The sequence below is a fragment of the Peromyscus californicus genome, unplaced genomic scaffold (assembly GCF_007827085.1).
Source record: "Peromyscus californicus insignis strain IS unplaced genomic scaffold, ASM782708v3 Scaffold_5__1_contigs__length_169319896, whole genome shotgun sequence".
Classification (NCBI taxonomy): domain Eukaryota; kingdom Metazoa; phylum Chordata; class Mammalia; order Rodentia; family Cricetidae; genus Peromyscus; species Peromyscus californicus.
In genome coordinates, this window is record NW_026294573.1 from 39,106,560 (window position 1) to 39,124,297 (window position 17,738).

The following is a 17,738-nucleotide window of genomic DNA, read 5'->3' on the forward strand; positions in this document are numbered from 1 at the left end:
CTGACTTGGCTTCCCAAAGCATCATGGATTTTCATCTTCCTGCGACTCAATTAGCTTACTGGGTTTCATCAGGACCCCCAAATATTCATAAGCAGACCCCCATGGCTGGACACGGCGGGGTCCTGTAAGATCTCACTGTGAAAGAGCTGCGCTCCAGCACGTTCACGTCAGACCTGGAGCTTGCCGCAGAGCCTGCTGAAACCGCTTCAATGATTAGCGAAGGTGCCAAGGAAATTATGAAAACCATGTGACAGGTAAATGGCTGTTCCTGCTACTTTCTTAAGTTTCAAAGGGAGGACGGCTCGCTCAAGCGCGTGGGCTGGGAATGTGGGCTTTGCTGGTGCTTTCCAGAACACACAGGGCAGAGCAGACTGTAGTCGGGTTCTGCTGCCCTCCTCAGAGGATTCGGAATGGGCCTCTTTGCTTGCGGGACTGAGGCCCCTGTGCAGAACCGGCTCCATCCAGACACTGCGGCTTTGTTCTCTCCATGAGGAGCAGATGTACAAGGGGTTCTGAGTGGAAACAGAGTACTGTAAACAAGCCAGACAGCTTCGGAGCTGGAAGACACTATAGGTCACTAAGTCCAATCTTCTGCCTCTCTCCTGCCCCTCTGCCCCCGCCACCCCCCCCACCCCCCCCACCCCCCGAGGGAAACTGAGTCCAGAACCAAGTGTCAAACAGCTCTAATCATGGCTGGGGCAAGCATTTGAGCCCTTTTGCCAAGTCTTAGACAAGTTTAAGTGATAGGATAGGTTAGGTGAGTCTCCTTATTGGCTGGCAGACTGGGTAAGTCCCATCTGTGGAGAAGGCTGGGTGTGGCTTGGAAAGGGAGAGAAAATGATCACCTTCCTGCACTCTATTTTTTTTTTTTTTTTATGCAGAAGCCAAGGAATTTGTTGTGCGTCATAAAACAGTGCTATCCATCACTTCTGGCTTCCCACTGGAGTTTCTATCATGGTTTCCACCACCCTGTCTTCCTCATGTTGCGCCATCCAGTTTCCCCTTGCTCTCCATGTCTCGTTGACTTTCTTTTCTGAACACACCAAGTTCTTCAGGTTTGAACCTCTCCATTTGTTACCTTCTCCCCCAGTGTTCTCCAGTGGCTGGCTCTTGTCACAGCTCAGGTCTTCACTCACATGTCACCTGGAGAGCTCCTTTTTATGGTTCCACAGACTAGGCACCCTGTTTGATCATTTTACAACCATCCCTAAGTTAAGTCACTTAATTATTTTTTTGTTTCTGCATTCATTTTCTTTGTTTCTGGCTACAATATAAGCACAGTGATGGCAAAGGTGCTTTTTTTTTTTTTTAATAGCCCCAAGTGCCTACAATAGTCCTGGTGCTGAGTGAGTACTTGATAAACTTCTATAAATAGTGGCATCAAGGAGCATTCCAGCAGACCACACCTTAGAAGAAGAAGGGGAGGGGGAGGAGGAAGAGGAGGAGGAGGAGGGAGGAGGATTATTTTGTTGGTTTTCTGAATGAGCTCTAAGAAGACAGGTAGGATTTACTTAAGTGGGAAAAAAACCAAAAAAACAAAAAACAAACGAACAAAAGAAAAACTAAGACGATGTCCTGGAAATGGGCCTGACCAAGATCATAGATTGGCAGGCTGTAAAGGGAGAGAAGTATGGAAGAGAGAGCAGAAACAGCTAAAGTCAGCTTTGTGCATGGGTAAGAATCTGATGACTAGGAACATGGGCTGGGGAGGAGCCTTTGGTGGTCAAAAAGGAGACACTCTTAGCCATCATTCTTTGCAGTCTTCCTTTACAAGCACATGGTGTTATTTCCCATTGAAACAGGAGAAGGGAACCAAAGGAACTTAGTCACTTAATATCCTCAACCAGTACTTGGAAATGAAGTTCACTCCTGCTGAGGCTGAACAATGTTCTTGCCAATACAGAGAAGTGAGGGCAGAATTTGTCTGGACTGATGTGGGGGAGGGGGTATCTTTGCCTTCACCTGGACTCCAGCACAGAATCATTAAATCACAAACTTGTACTGCTTTTCAGGCTCACGGAGGTCATGAGAACCACATCTCCACCTCTCCTGTGTCCTTTAGCCTCACATTCAAGAGGCCATCCGCTGCCTGTTTCATCCCTCCAGTGACAGGGAGCTGTCTCTGGACAGCCCTGCCTTTCAGAATGCCAGCCTTCCCTTTCCTCATTTTGAGATGGAGCCAGCCTCCCAGTATTTCCCCTCTGTGTCCTTCATCTGAATTCTGGGACTGGCTATTCTGCTTGGGAGACACACAAAAGCAATTGCCACATTCTCTAGAACCCGTACTCTGAACTTTCACATCTCTTGCCATGTTTTTTCCAGATCCTTCTGCAGTTGTTTGAATAAGAACGACCCCCATAGGCTCATATGTCTAAATAACTTGGTTTCTAGTTGGTGGAACTGTTTGGGGAAGGATTAGGAGGTGTGGCCTTGTTGGAGGAGGTGTGTCGCTGGGTGTGCTCTTTGAGATTTCAAGAGACTTTCGCCATTCTAATATACTCTCTGCTTCCTGCTTGAGTTACAAGAAGTGAGCTCTCAGCTGTTCCTGCTGCCATTCCTTGGCTCCACCATCATGTACTCTAACCCTCTGGAATCATAAGCCCAATTAAACACATTCTTTTATAAGTTACCTTGGTTGTGGTGTTTTATCACAGCAATATGAAAGTAGCTAATATACTGTTTCCACTCTGAGCACATATCCTCTTTGCTTGCCTCTGTCTACTCCATTCTGCCTCCACTGCTTTCAGGAAAGCTCTGCAGAAGGATGCCAGGAGCCCTCAGAGCCCTTTTCATAGCCTTTGACCCTACTTTAAGACCACATGAGGGGAAAAATGACAATAAAACCACGTAGTGCAGTTTTGTGAAATGTAAGATTGTGGGTACCTTCAACCCAGAGACCCCATTTTTCAGTATACATGCCACAAAACAGGAAGTAGACTACTAGATATACACTCACATGCTTATGGCATCATGAGTCACAGTAGTCAAAAGATAAAAGTGTTCTATAGAAATGGGTTGAAAGACTAGGCAGAATGTGACATAGACATAATAGAATGTTAGTCCTACAATGGAGGAAAGTTATGATATATGGATGGAACTTGAAAAGGACATGTTAAATAAATCAGAAACACAAGAATAAAAACCACTGATTTGACTTCTGTGACATACCTACAATAAACACATTTATAGAGTCTGCATGTAGAATTGTGATTACCAGAAGGCTGGGTGAGTAGGGAGGTAAATGTGGAGTCATTGTTTAAGGAGTTAGATTTCTGTTTGGGATGAGAAAGTACTAAAGATAAATAATAGTGATGACTGTACAACACTGTGGATAGTGCTTAATGCCACTGAACCACACACTTGAAAATTATATGTATATATATGTATATATATTCATAAAAGCATAAATAATATAAAAAGCCAAATATATATATATCCTCTGTACACTGGCAAAATTCAATCAAGTACCAGGCTTCTACACAGTTGAGTTCAGGACTGTCTTATAAACTGTGAGCCACTGAGGCTGGCAGCAGAGACTGCATTAGTGGTCAAGTACTAGATTCAGCCACTCTTGTGGATCCCTTTATTAAGCCCATATAGCCTCTAGAGTAACTGCCAAGCTACTCTGATGAATGGGCCTGAGACTAAGGAATTTGCTTAAGGTCATAAAAGGATGGGCTCAGTATTTTTTTACTACGACTATCTGATTCTAGGCTCCCTGTTCTCAATCATTATACTCAACTACTTCCTGAAATAAATGTGTAGAGTGCTTAAGAGCAAGAACACATGGGCACATTCCAAAGGCACACACATGCATGCACACACACACACACACACACACACACACACACACACACACACACACACATATGCACACATGCATCCTGGGGGTGGCATAATGGGTGAATCATGTGTAAAAGCTTCTTAGAGAAGGGAGCAGCCTTAACTCCAGGCTTAGTCCTCTGGTGAGATTTATAGAGTGAATGAATGCTGAAGGGCCATCAGTGTGTTCTCAAGAGGTCATGGCATCTTAGCAAGGGGCCTTTGGTGTGGGATAAGAGAGGAAAGAGAACTCCTCCTGCATTCTGCTAGCAAGCCTTGCCAACTTCCAGGCCTGGCTTTGGAGAATCTATGTTCCTTTGTGCTCTGTTTCCCCATGATTCCTTGTGGATGGCACCTGCAGAACTGTGGCCTGAGTGTGGGTCCATTATTCCTTTAGGCAGGCAGTGCTCCAGGGCAGAGCCCCAGCCTACCCCTCTCTGTAAGGCCGAAGGCTCAGCAGGAGCTAGCACAGTGGGCACTTCTTGCTGAGGAGACGAACTAAGGGAGAGGGCCAGAAAAAGCTTTGGAAGACCTTAGCCTTGAGCAACTCCCATTCAATTCTCCTTGTTTCCTTATAATTAGAACAAATTCCCTGTTAGCTCAGTTTCCATTCCCGAAGGTGGGAGGAATGCAGGAAACGTCTCCCAAGATGCTGAGCGTCCTTCTCAGTCTGACTGTCTAGACATATGACCCATGGGCTCCCCTTGGCGTGATGTCGTGCAGAACTGGTGGGGGCTGCCACTGCAGCTGGGGAGCATTACCTCTGGGGTTGGCAAGGCCTGCATTGTGGGCTGAGGATTCCTCATCCTGGAGCACAACAGCCCCACTAAATGACTGTGACACACACCTGGCTGGCAATTGCCTGTGCGGGTGAGGTGGGGGCTCTGCTGCCTTGCCAATCCCACTAGGAACAATTCATATAGAGGGCACAGCAGATGGCATTTCCTGGAGCTGCACACCATGTGTGCCAGGCACAATGAGTCTGTATATAGCTGTTTGTCTTTGAGGCCATCTCCCCAACTTTGTATGATCATGACACTCTCCAGGCTTCATTGCCTGCCCATGACCTTTCTGCTCTGGATCCTGGATCCCCCCACTGTCTATATTGTATGTTATTTGACTTCACTTCCCTTTTGTCAAATAAATTGATGTAGGGTAGGCGAATGAGTTGTTATATCCCTTGAAGTTTTAATCTCATTTATAAATTGGGGGTAGGAGAACCTATCTTTAGAGTTCTTGGAAGGATTAAACAAGACAATAGTGACAACATGCTTAGAATAGTGCCTAGTGCATAGAAAGTCTTATGTGTTTTTTGAATACATACATATGTAGCTGGAGGACCTGCCAAGCCCCGGCAGTCCGACAGCCCACTTATAAAATAAACACACAGACGCTTATATTATTTATAAACTGTATGGCCATGGCAGGCTTCTTGCTAACTGTTCTTATATCTTAAATTAACCCATTTCTATAAATCTATACCTTGCCACGTAGCTCGTGGCTTACCGGCATCTTCCCATGCTGCTTGTCGCGGCGGCGGCTGGCAGTGTCTCCCTCCGCCTTCCTGTTCTCTCAATTCTCCTCTCTGTTAGTCCCACCTATACTTCCTGCCTGGCTACTGGCCAATTAGTGTTTTATTTATTGACCAATCAGATCAACACATTTGACATACAGACCATCCCACAGCATACATATTTATCTCCACATGACAAAGGTCAATCCCAGGACTTGGAAGGTGGTAGAAAACAACTGAAACCTGGGTCTGAGTCTTGACTGCATCCCAAACACATGATATTTGAAAATATCTATTACCTTCTCTAAATCTAATTTTCCTAGTCTTACAACTTGGGTTTATGCCAAAGTAATCCTGCGGGTCTAGTCATACTTTCACACCTTGGCATCCTAGGACTCAAATGCTTGACTAGTATATTCACCCTCTGTCTTAGTTAGGATTTCTACTGCTGCAACAAAACATCATGACCAAAAAGTAGGTTGGGGAGGAAAGGGTTTATTTTTTGGCTTGCACTTTCATATTGTTGTTCATCATAGAAGGAAGTCAGGACAGGAACTCAAACAGGGCAGGAACCTGGAGGCAGGAGCTGATGCAGAGGCCATGAAGGGGTGCTCCTTACTGCATGGCTTTTCTCAGCCTGTATTGGTGGGGTTTTCTGTAGGCTTGTTACTAACTAGCTCTTACAACTTAAATTAACTCATATTTCTTATCTATGCTCCACCACGTGGCTGTACTCTTTTTCAGCATGGCATGCTCATCTCCTGATTCCTCTGTGTCTGGCTGGTGACTCCACCTTCCTTCTTCTCCTCACTCTCTTTTGGTCTGAAAGTCCCGCCTAACCTCTACCTGCCTGTCTATTGGCCATTTATCCCTTTATTAAACCAATGAGAGCAACAAGTATTGACAGTGAACAAAGAGATTGTTCCACAGCAAGCCTGCTTTCTTATAGCACCCAGGACCACCAGCCCAGGGATGGTACCACCCACAGTGGGATGGACCCTCCCCCTATCAATCACTGATTAAGATTCTTACAGTCAGATCTTATGGAGGAATTTTTTCAATTGAGGTTCTCTCCTTTCATAAAACTCTAGTTTGCGTGTCAAATTGACATAAAATTAGTCAGCACACCCTTCATGCTTGCCTCAAGTCTTGGCTGAGCTCATCCCTGGCTACCCTGTGTCTTAGAGTCCCCAATCTGGGTGGCCTGGGCCTTCTAAGATGTAGAACTTAGGCCCTATAGAAAAGACCAGGCTAGGGCATGTCAACAGAGATTAGTTCTGGGAAACAGGACAGTTAACTCAGTGTCCCAAGAGAGGGTACTTACCTAGTCAGGCAATGGAGAGGGGACCTAGACATTCCAAGTCTGCTTAAAGTGGCCTCAGGGGAGGACTTTGAGGAAAGGGGAAGCTGGTACTGGGGGCTTTTAATCCTGGGGGATTAAGCTACTGCATAGAGGACTCTGCATAGTGGACGTAGAAGTGAGTAGAGATTTACTTCTCCCAGCCTCAACAGGCTGTGCTGTGGGGAGAGGTTTTAAATAGCAAAGGTGACTTTGGCTTAACTTGGCCAAGCTCACAGTTGAACACATTCTTCATTTGGTTCCCAGGATTCAGAAATAGTCTGGTGATACGCAGGGAGGGCAATGGAGATGCTCTGGGAGAAATAAGATAATGGTATGTTCTGGTAGCCCCTTCAGAGGAATTAGCTCCACCAAATATATATAGGTGGGGCCCCCTTGACCATCATGAGGGGTTTTATGACTTAATATGCCTCAGAATTGTCTTGTGTCCCTTAAAGGGTAAAACTGAGCCTTGCAGACAAAAATAGACGGACCCAAAATCATCCTAAAATAAATTAAATCAATGGCAGAGTCAGGGCAAAGTCCTGGGTCTCCTGGCTAAAGTGAGACTGATCTCTACTATTTATACATAGTTGGCTGACTTTAGATATGACTCTTTAGATATGCAGCTTCTGTACCAGCCACAAGCTGTATAAACTGGTATGACAAACAGTTGCATATGAAGATACGTGTTCAATGTTTAGTTCACATAGGTTGTAGACAAGGTAGGATGGAGTTGGGAAGGTTCCAGTGAACCAAGTGTAACCCTCAACCTCCATCAGCAAGGCTGTGAGCTGCCTAGGGGAGGGACTAGGGTCAGAGCACACATTTGCCTGTGGAGGAGAGGGCACAGGTCTGGGAGTTGGAAAGCTATTGCTGTTTTCTATTTTTGCATTTTCATTGGTCTTATCACCACTCTTAGCCTAAGAGAGTAATCAAAACTCCTTCCTTAGTGTGGCAGCTCCCTCTCTCATGTGCCCCGAGTGAACCTTTCCTATTTCAGTAGGCAGAATGAACATACATCAGTCTCCAACATCCAGCCTGACCTTCCACCAGTCTTCTGTATCTACCATGACCTTTCATTGAATTTCCAGTGTCCTGCATGACTTTCTATCAGTCTCCAACATCTAGCACAACCTCTCATTGAGTGACCCTTTGGCTTGCTCTGGCTGAGCTCCTGATCAGCTAAAGCTATGTCATCTCTCACCTGGTATAATCCTGGGCTCCTCATCCCCAACATGCAGTACTTTTTTTTTGAATCCTGAGTGGTATTTGTATAACAAAATAATATTTAGGAACTAAATTTTGTGGGTACCTGACATCACCTCTAATTCTTGTTAGGGCTATTCTGGGGAAAGTACAGCCAAAGAGGTTCTGAGCAGTCACAAAGACTAGAGCAAGGACCCGTGGGAAGAGCAGAGGTATCAGGTTCCAGCTCTGAGGTTGGTGGCACAATCTACTTACCAGAGGGTTCAATGTTATAATGGGCTGTTTAGGGCAGGGAGGGGGGGGGAGGAAGGAGCGATTTCCCACATCTTGTGAAGTGTACATAGTGCCCTTCTGCTTACTTAGACATCATAGAGGGTGTTCAGGGATCAAACACAGGTCTTAGATTTCAGTCAGGTCTGAAGACTGCCAGCACTGCTTTCAACCTCTATTTCTGCTGTTCCTCTTGGGCAGAAACAGTGTGGGAGTTTGAGGGCAGCTGATTCTTTTTCAGAGCAATACTTGCAAGGGCCAGGTAGTCTCTCCTACTAAATAATGATGGGACTGTGGTGAGAAAAAGTGGCTTACCAGAGTCTGAGAGCCCCTCTCCCCTACTTTAAAGAACTCATAGATAAGAGGGCCTTTGGGGCTAGGTGAGATCCTGCTCTCCCCCACCCTCCTGTCTCTCCTTGCCAAATGTGTACAAGAAAATTTAGCTTCTGCCTAGGATTAGGTTTGTCACCCTGGAGCTTGAAAAGCCAAGGGAGAGAACTGATGGTCCATTCAAATGTCCTTGAAGGCTTCCAGCTGTGGAACACAGGATATTGTTCTTGTTGAGGTGCCAGTTCCAACTCCTACCTGCATGATGGTGTGAGACTCTGCTTGGCTAGGAATGGAAAAGGAGGCTTGGAAATTGGGACAGCAGCTGGTACCACTGAAGGTGGAAGGGTTAGCTGGAAAGGATTCCAGGAGAGGAAAGAAGGCAAGAGACTGAATGAGGAAAAGGCTTTCGGCTTTGGAGGGAAATTCCTTCAGGGCAGAGTCCTTCTTTCAAATGTGATGACTGGATGATCAGATGATTGGAGAGATGGAGGGATAAAACAGATCATAGTCTGTTTAAAGACTTATTGATGCTTCCTTAAATTCTACAATGAGTCAGACCTAGTCTGTGTCCCCAAGGAGCTCATAGTAAACACATGATGGCACCACAGTTGTCATTTAATTTGGGTACAAGCCTCAAAAGATAGAAAGGGTGTGACCACAGGCTGCAGACAAAATTGAGCCAACGTCTCAAAGAGGGTTAAGGGCTTATTCCCTAGGGATATGAGATTTTCCAAACATTTCATGGACCACTTTGAAATGAAATTCAGAATGACTTGATATGTTGGCTGAGTGTTGACTTGCTGCTTTTTAAATTGGATTTTAGTATGGTTAAGATATAGTAGGCATAAAAATTCATGAAAAGTTTTTAGAAGAAAATAGGTTCCAATGTAATCCGTGTGTGCAAATTGAAAGCTTGAAGGGGAGTACGCTCTATACAAACTCTTCTTCTACTCAAGCCATGCCAGATAATTCACACTTTTCGTATATGCACATTTAGGTTTAAGGAGTTCAAGGTCACAGAGCTAGAGCGGCAGAGCTGGGCTTTGGTTGCAGAGCTCTGATATGAAAGCCACCTGATCTCTATTATATCATGGGACCCAGGGCTCTCCAGATCTGTCTCGGGGAAGGACCCCTGGGTACTCCTGCTGGGAATTCAGAGACCATGGAAGCAGAGATTAAAAGCTTTGAGTCTGAACAGAAATGCAGAGGCAGCAGGACCTGGGTCGAACATCGTGAAGAAGTAGGTATTGTTTGTGGTGAGTAGGCAAAATGTTTGCTCAAGGGAAGAGAGGAGAAGAAACTGGGAAGGAAGATGGGGCCTGCACACAGGGGACTTTGATCACTGGATCCAAAGCTGATCACACTTTCTCATATTCCTAGGATAGAGTTGACACCAAGAGCTATTTGTTGGAAATTTTATAAACCAAGAAAATGTGCAACAAAGTTGGAGTTAAGAGGGGAACTGAATTTTGAGTTGTTTGAATTTGCTATGTTGCTATAAAGAAATTTTTAACAAGCACATCAGCTATGATTGAACATCTGCTTACTACTTACTTTGTGGCAGGTACCTTTCAAGATTTTGTGTGAATTAACTCATTTAACCATACAACATCCCCACAATGTAGGGACTGCTATGAATCAGCTAACAGAGGCTGAAACTGTGTACCTTGGAGGAATGGCATAGAATCTCTGGGTCCCAGTGTTTGCATCTATGGCAGAGAACTGAACATGTCCAATGTGTGGAAGAAATGTTTGTGTAATCCTTATCAGACGTGAATAATGAGGTGACAAGTTGAAGTTTTCTGACTTCATACTTTGCTTCCTTTGCACCCCCATGCTTCCTCCCAAGGGCCATGTATGTAGTAGGTAAGCATTAAATGTCTGTGAAGGGGTTATCACTATCCTTGGGGATTCCAGAATCTGGGTCACATTGGCTACATATTGACATTTCATCTATGGGAGGGATAGGGTAGGTTTTCCTGAGCTGGGAAGTCCCCTCCTGCCAATATGCACTGCTTCCCTGACTCACAGGGTCTGATCTCCAAGTAGTAAGCTTTTAAACAACCTTTGAGGAGGGAAGGCATCCCCCGACAACGTTATGCTTCCCTTTATGCTAGTGTCAGCCCTTGGGCAGGGTGGATTCCCGACTTCCTGGGTGGTATGTGCAAGGCTGTGTCAGCTTGTCTGAGAGCCAAGTGCGGATGCTGAGCGCGTGCGCCTCGTGGTGCTGGCTGGGGGGTAGTAGCTTCTGTTTGTGTTAACGTGAACACAATGGCCTTTGCAGCTGGTTGCTGGCCTTTGTGGTTGGTTGTTCCTACATGGGGATTATCTGGTCCTTCAGGAAATGAAGGAAGGAAATGTGTGCTGGGAAGTTCCGATTGTGAGTGTTAGGCAGTGGGTCCCTTGCAAGTGGTCTCTGCAGGCTGGCCTCTTCTAGAACCCACTCTGGTGTGCTGTGCAGTCTTTGACAGGATCCTCATGGTAACGTCTGCTGTGGTTCTTGCCTTGCATTTGGGCCCCATCAGCAGGGAAAGGAGTGAGGAGGTTAGTGGTGCAGAAGGGTAACTCTGGGGCACAAAGAAAATGGAGGAAAAAGATGTGGGAAGGTAGGGAGGATAGGCCAATGAGGTCATCGGGCATTCTCTTCTACTGGCACTCACAGACATGGTGCTGCAATGGTGGCATCATAGGCTCTGATATCATACATATGAGGCTCACTGTAAGACCCTTGGATTCATGTTGCCAAGTCAATGCAGGTCAGACCAAGCAAGGTCCCTACGAACCTGGAAGAGAGGCAGGTGGTGAACAGTTATTTCTAGTGGCATACTGTTGACTGCTTTGCAGTCAAGGTCATAGTCTTTCTCCTGCCATTAGAAGACTGTATTCTAGGCTACCTTGGGATTGGAACTATTCTCAGGAAAGCCCTGCTCATCCTGACCTGACAGACTGCCTACATCCTCCCCCAACCCTCAGTGGAACAGCCCAGCCAGAGTCTATTTGCACAGCTGGACTGGGGTAGCCCAGTGGGTGGGGAGGAGCTGCCCTCTAGATCCTGAGGTTCCAGCCAAATATCCGTAGGCCAATTGGAAATAGCCCAGGAGGATGAAAAGAGCCTTGCATATCCATGGATGGGATGTGGAATCACTCATGAGAACCACGGGACTGCTCTCTTCCTGCTGCCTGTCTCTACCCAGTCCTGAATCCTCTATGAGCCCCATTTCCTCATCTGTAAAATGGGAAGAACACTGTACATCTCATCCTATTGTGGGGAGTTGGGGAACTAACGTGATCACCCATGTAAGCAACCTGGCTAGTGGCTGGCACAAGTGGGCCTTTGCTTGTCAGTTCCCTTCTATTTCTTCTCTGCCTAAGTCATCTCTTCTGCTCTTTGTCATTCCTTGGTTATTCCTGGGTACATCCACGAGGGCCATGGGCAGCAGGCACTAAGGATGTTTCAGTGAGCAACACAGACCCTACCCTCACAAACTCAACTCATATACTCATGGCACAGGGACAGACATGGACAATCCATATAGCAACTGGATGGCTTCTTGGGAGAGGTAATGCCTGAATGGACCTGAGATCCACTCAGCTCATTGTGCTCCCAATGACATGCTCTCCTTATAGCACTGCCTTTTCTATGAGCTTTCCCTGTGCACCCTAAGCATCTGGTCACACCTGAAGCCACAAACCTCAGAACCCTGCTCAGAGGACAGTGATGTTATCACTGCGATTTGCAAGTCTGGTGAGCCATATCAGGGTATGATGTGCATTAGCTCTGGGTCCAGGTCTTAGCTCTTTTCAGCCAGCTAATTTTCTTCTTCCTTATCACTTTTTTTCTCTTCTGGGCTTCTCCAGCCTCTCAAGAAAACTTATGACTTTAGGTTCTGATGATTTATTTGCTGAGCTGTCCCCACCACCCAGAAGCTCTTTGGAAGCTGAGACCTTATCTCATTCATGCTTGTGACCATAGTCTGTTGGGGTCCCACTCCTGAATGTCCATCAGTGGATGTCTCTTCACAGCAGCACCACTCAACAGTTCCCAAGTGCAAGGGGGGAGAGACTAATTTGCAGCAGGGGCCTTTCTCTCTGGATTTGACCTCTGCAGCATGATCTCACCCTTGCTGGCCTGGGCCCCTCTTTCCCTCCTTTCTGGCAAGTTTCTGTGTTCTGAGTACAACAGGATGTGACAAGGCAGAGTATGTAGTGGTCACACATGTATAGCCAAGAGGACAGGAGCTCCTGACTCAGCCCGAGATGAGGATGAGGCCAAAGGAGAAATGCTGACCAGGCATCACATCCCAAACACCCAGTAACATCAACAAGGCTTTAGAAGGAGTTTTGAGAATTTAGGGTGGAGCTTCAGAACTGCAAGAGGGAAGTGTCTTAAAAAGTAAAGCAGACATGGACAATCCCTCCAGTGCCAACATGTGAGTCTGTCTAACATCTACCTCTAAGTCCCTGCTTCTTCTCCTGGTCAGAACTGGCTATGTGCTGCCTATTTGTCTGGAGCCCAGGAGGCTCTAAGGCCAGAGGAGCCTGGGAAGTAGCTTACCCTGGAGACTGACTGACACGTTGTTGGCAAGACAGATTTTCAGATGAGAACTTGGTCCAGGAGTGCGATCCCAGAGTGAATTAGCCCTGGTGATGGATGCTGAGATGCTCTCCTCTGCCTTTGCTCTCTCTCCCACTCATCCTATCCTCCACTCGGCTTTCTTGTTCTCTCTTTGGTCTCCAGCCAGTGATGCTGGGGGTAGAAGAGCCAACTAATCCATCAGGCAGGGGTTGCAGGGAGGCCGGGGCCATCAGTTCATGAATCAGCTAAGCCCTGATGCTCTGTCAGATACAGAGCAGTATCATCTGGAGTATGCCTCCCAGGGACACCGACAGAGAAAGAAGCTTCTGGCCCTGACAGACCTGGGCTCAAATCCCTGTGTCACCACCCACCAGCTTGTGACCTTGAATATACCACTTGACTTCTCCAAGCTTTGGTGCTCTACTGACAAATAGAGACAGCAGAAACCACTTTACTTAACTTATAGGTTACTGGGAAGATCAAATGAACTGAGAGATGGAGAGAGAGAGAGAGAGAGAGAGAGAGAGAGAGAGAGAGAGAGAGAGAGAGAGAGAGAGTTTCCAGGCAATAGAAATGACCATGACTAAGTACTAGTGGGCTAGCTGCCAAGTCCAGCCATATCCAAGTTTTCTAGCTTGTACACTTTTGTTATAGCTGCACAAGTAACTCATACTGACTAGCCCTAGCTCACAGCCTGGTCTGGAGGCAGAGGAACAGACTTGATGAATTAGGATTGACTCCTCCTCTGTGTCTACCTGATTCAGCTGCAAGGATTGAAAACACATTCAAGTTGGCCCACGGTTGTTCTAACTGCTTAGATGACTGGGCTGTCAATGTGGCTAACAGTGATACAGTGCACCTTTATAAGATCACTAGACACTCACTCAGTGTGAAGGGTGTATTGTTTATTATGAAGCAAAAGGGAACAGGTGTTGAGGCTCAGGAAAGAAGCAGAACTAAGCTCTAGTCCTCAAAGAACTTAGAAGCTCTTTGGAGATGGGAGATACTCATTTAAGAGATCTTAGCCAAACATGTATATAATAGCCAAGATGCCAAGTCTAGTCAGTTTACAATAGAAACCTTAGTGTCGAATGATGCAGTCGACATTTAATACATTTCTGTTTCATGAAGGAATAAGGAGATGAACCAGTTGCAAATCCTCCTGTACTACCCTTGTGCCATTTGGGATTTCCATAACCCCTGTAGCTTTGGTAAGACCCCTTCCAAGCCATAGACTGCTCAGATATTCTGCAGTGGTTGTCATGTGCGTCTACTGTTCCAGCTGCTGAGGGTCTGCAGCCCTTCTCCCCTGGGTCAAACCATCAGACTCAGACATAAAACTTTGCCCTCCTCCTTTATCCATGAAAATCTAATTACACAGGGAATTTTTTTCTGGGCTTTGTCATTTTACTGGGGATTTGATGGTGTCATCAAGGAGGGATTGAAAGTCCTGCCAATTGCATAGGTTGGACCGAGGGAAGACGTCCCACTTCCCTAACTTTAAGTTCCTGACCTGTGACTCTCCACATCTGCCAGAGAAGTCTAGTCCAGGGACTTCCCACCAGCTCACCCTCCACTCAGACCATAGCTTTTCTCTCACGAGGACTGCTGATTTACTTTCTGCTGTCCAAGAGAATTCTAAGAAAAACAGCGTTCTTCATTTTCTCTCCCATATTAATATCTACACAAAGGCTCCAGCCCTGGGGATTCCCAGATGAGTCCAGAGAGGGAAGAGAAGCTTGTTTAGACTCAGGATAGAGAAGTTCTATCCAACACTGAGATCAACCCAGACTGCCTCCTGTGCTCTCTGTCCTAGGAGGTGTGCTGCTGCAGGGAGGCTGAAAAGAAGCCCTCGGTGCATTGATGTGAATTCTCATTCATTCATTCATTCATTCATTCATTCATGCATGCATGCATCCATGAAATTAAGTATCTCCATCTCCAAAGAGCATATACATTATTTGAGGACTGGAGCTTTGTGTACCTGACCAAGTTCTCATCCATCTTTGTGCCTCAATTTTCCCATTTCTACAAGGGGCTGGGAAAGGTAGCTAGAGAGTTCTGACTAGGTGCTCTCTTAAGGTCTTTAGAACTTTAAGGTCCTGTGGTTTTTGGTGTTTCAAGAACGTCAGATTCTTTTTCCTACTATAGTATCTGGGTGTTAGTTATGGAGAATTGCAAAGGACTTACTCCATGGGTCCTTTTACCTCTATGGCTCCAGGTTGGGTGGGGCTCTGTTCAGCTGTAGCTAGTAAGGAAGGAGCTTTGGAGTGAGGAGAGCTTGCCTCTGAGTAGGTGAAGCAGGCCCTATGTGTCCTGTGTGGAGGGGGCGGTCCTTCCCAGCCTTGTAGACAGGACAGCAGCAGAGTGGTGTGGCCTTTGCAACTGGGGCTTAAGGGGTGGGGATGAGAGAGCATCTCTAGCATCCCTGTACTGTTTGGGGCTGTAAGGAAAAGTCCTGCTGTTGTGATGCGCCTGAGGTATGAATGGAACCTTCCTCCGACAATATAGACTTTGTAGAAAGAAATGGGGACCCAACACTCTGGCACTGGGAATGATGCAAAAGTTCCAAAAAAATTTTCCTCTCAAGGTCTCAATACTAGTCTATTTAAAGTTGCTATAAGAAAGATGATCATGTTTTGTTATTTTTTTTAAAGGAGGGAAGTTTGTTTGGCTCATGATTCTGGTGATGGAAGGTCCAAACAGCACAGTGCCAACATCCCAGTAAAAGTTCCTTGGCTGCATCAGAAGAATGGAGCAGTGGGAAGGAAATGGCCACGTGGGTTGGTAACCACTTTACAATAGCCTGCATTGGTAAGAACTAACTGGGGTCCACTCAGAACAGCACTCTTTTCTGAGGGCTGTGTTCCCATGACCTAATTACCTTGCCCTAGGCTCCGGTTCCTAAAGCTCCTTCCACCTCAACATTACTTCACTGGGGAACAAGTTTCAAATACATAAATTTGGGTAGTTAACACTCAAACAGTATCCAAACCATAGCACTCTCCAAAAACTCCTTTATTAAATATTAGTAAGCAGTTTTTGAGTACCTACCATTGTTGCAGGTTGTGTGCTTGGCAATAAGCCATAGCAAAGAATAAGAGAGACATGATAGTACTAAATGATATCATCCGTAAGAGGAAGTTATGGGATACCTGGATGTAGTTGGGCCAGACAAAGATTCCGGTGCCTAAGTAGGGATTTGCCTAAAGCCAGGGAATGTAGAACAGAGCTGGCAGTTTCCAGGGAAAGAGCTGAAGCCTGTAGTAGGGAGGGAGCAACAGTCACCCAGGGGCCCGAAGCACTCTCTCTGGAGTGTGAACAGCCCGTGAAGAGCTGTTGTGAAGGGTGGTTGTGATGACTCAGAGGCTGCAGAGAACAGGGTTTGTATCATGTCAGGATAGAGTCATGCAAATATTGTCCTGGAGGCAGTGATATTGGACTGTAAACTCTCAGAGGGGAACTGTATGTGCCTGGAATGTAAGGACATTGAATCATAGGGTTGCGATGTGGGGGTTTCATCATGGTATTTGGTTGGATTTATTTCGCCTTATCTTGGACTCTTCTACTTGAACAAAGCCATACCCACTCCAGCCTCCATGAGTACTTCCTCCTGCCTCAAGTGGTCTCCTGGCTTTCCCATCTGGGGAAATGTCCTTCAAATACAGCTTGAAGAGAAGCCTCATCTGGCTGGCAGAGATGGGTATGCCTGTCAAGATGGTAAAGGCTGACAGGCTGAAGCGCTGGCTGACCTGGTCCAAGGATTTTCTTCCTTCCTAATGCTGACTTGATGATTCAGTGGTTCTCCAGAAATCAGAGAGATCAGTGGGTGAAGAAGTGAAGTCTAGGCGAATAAATGGGATTTTGTTTCTTCGGGTCTTGTGGAATGCCTCCCCTTCCTGCTAACTCAACTCAGTTCTGCTGCTTGTCGTAAATGCCTTTCATGCACCTCCTCTTCACTCAGCCTTTTCTTTTCATGTAGAATCTGAATTTGCTTTGTGGTTAACAGTATTCCCTTTATAAAGACATTTTATTTTTAATTGTATGTATGCATGCGTGTCTATGCATGGTTATGTGCTTATAAATGCAGCTTCCCATGAAGGCCAGAAAAGGGTGTCAAATGTCTGGGAGCTGAAGTTACAAGTAGGTATGAGCCACCTGATCTGAGTGCTAGAAACTGAACTCAGGCCCTCTACAAGAGCAGTGTGTGCTCTTAACCACTGAGCCTTCTCTTAAACACTGGGATAAACAGTATTTCTACCTGTGGCCTGGAGTTCCTGTCCTAGGACTTCATTCATTTGCTCATTCATTTGCTCAATAGCTCATTCTCATTCCTTTCCAGCCTGTGTTGGTTGTTGCCAGACTCTGATGTGGTTGATGCCCTGCCAATGTAGAGAGGCAGCCACACCCTAGGTTGAAAGATAAAGAATGAAGGGGAAGGGATGAGGGAAAGTTTTCAGTGGAAGGGACACCTCAAATTATACCCGAGGATATTAGATTTGGCTAGGCTGGGGAAAGAGAAGGGCCTCCCAGGGAAAGAGCAGCAAATGAGGCCCAGAAGCTGAGGAGAGGGCCTTCCAGAGTGATTCCAGAGTGATACTGTGTGACCAGAATGTGCAGTTAACAGAACAGCAGGTTTACAGACTGGTGCACATAGTACCACGTTCCAAGGGTACTAG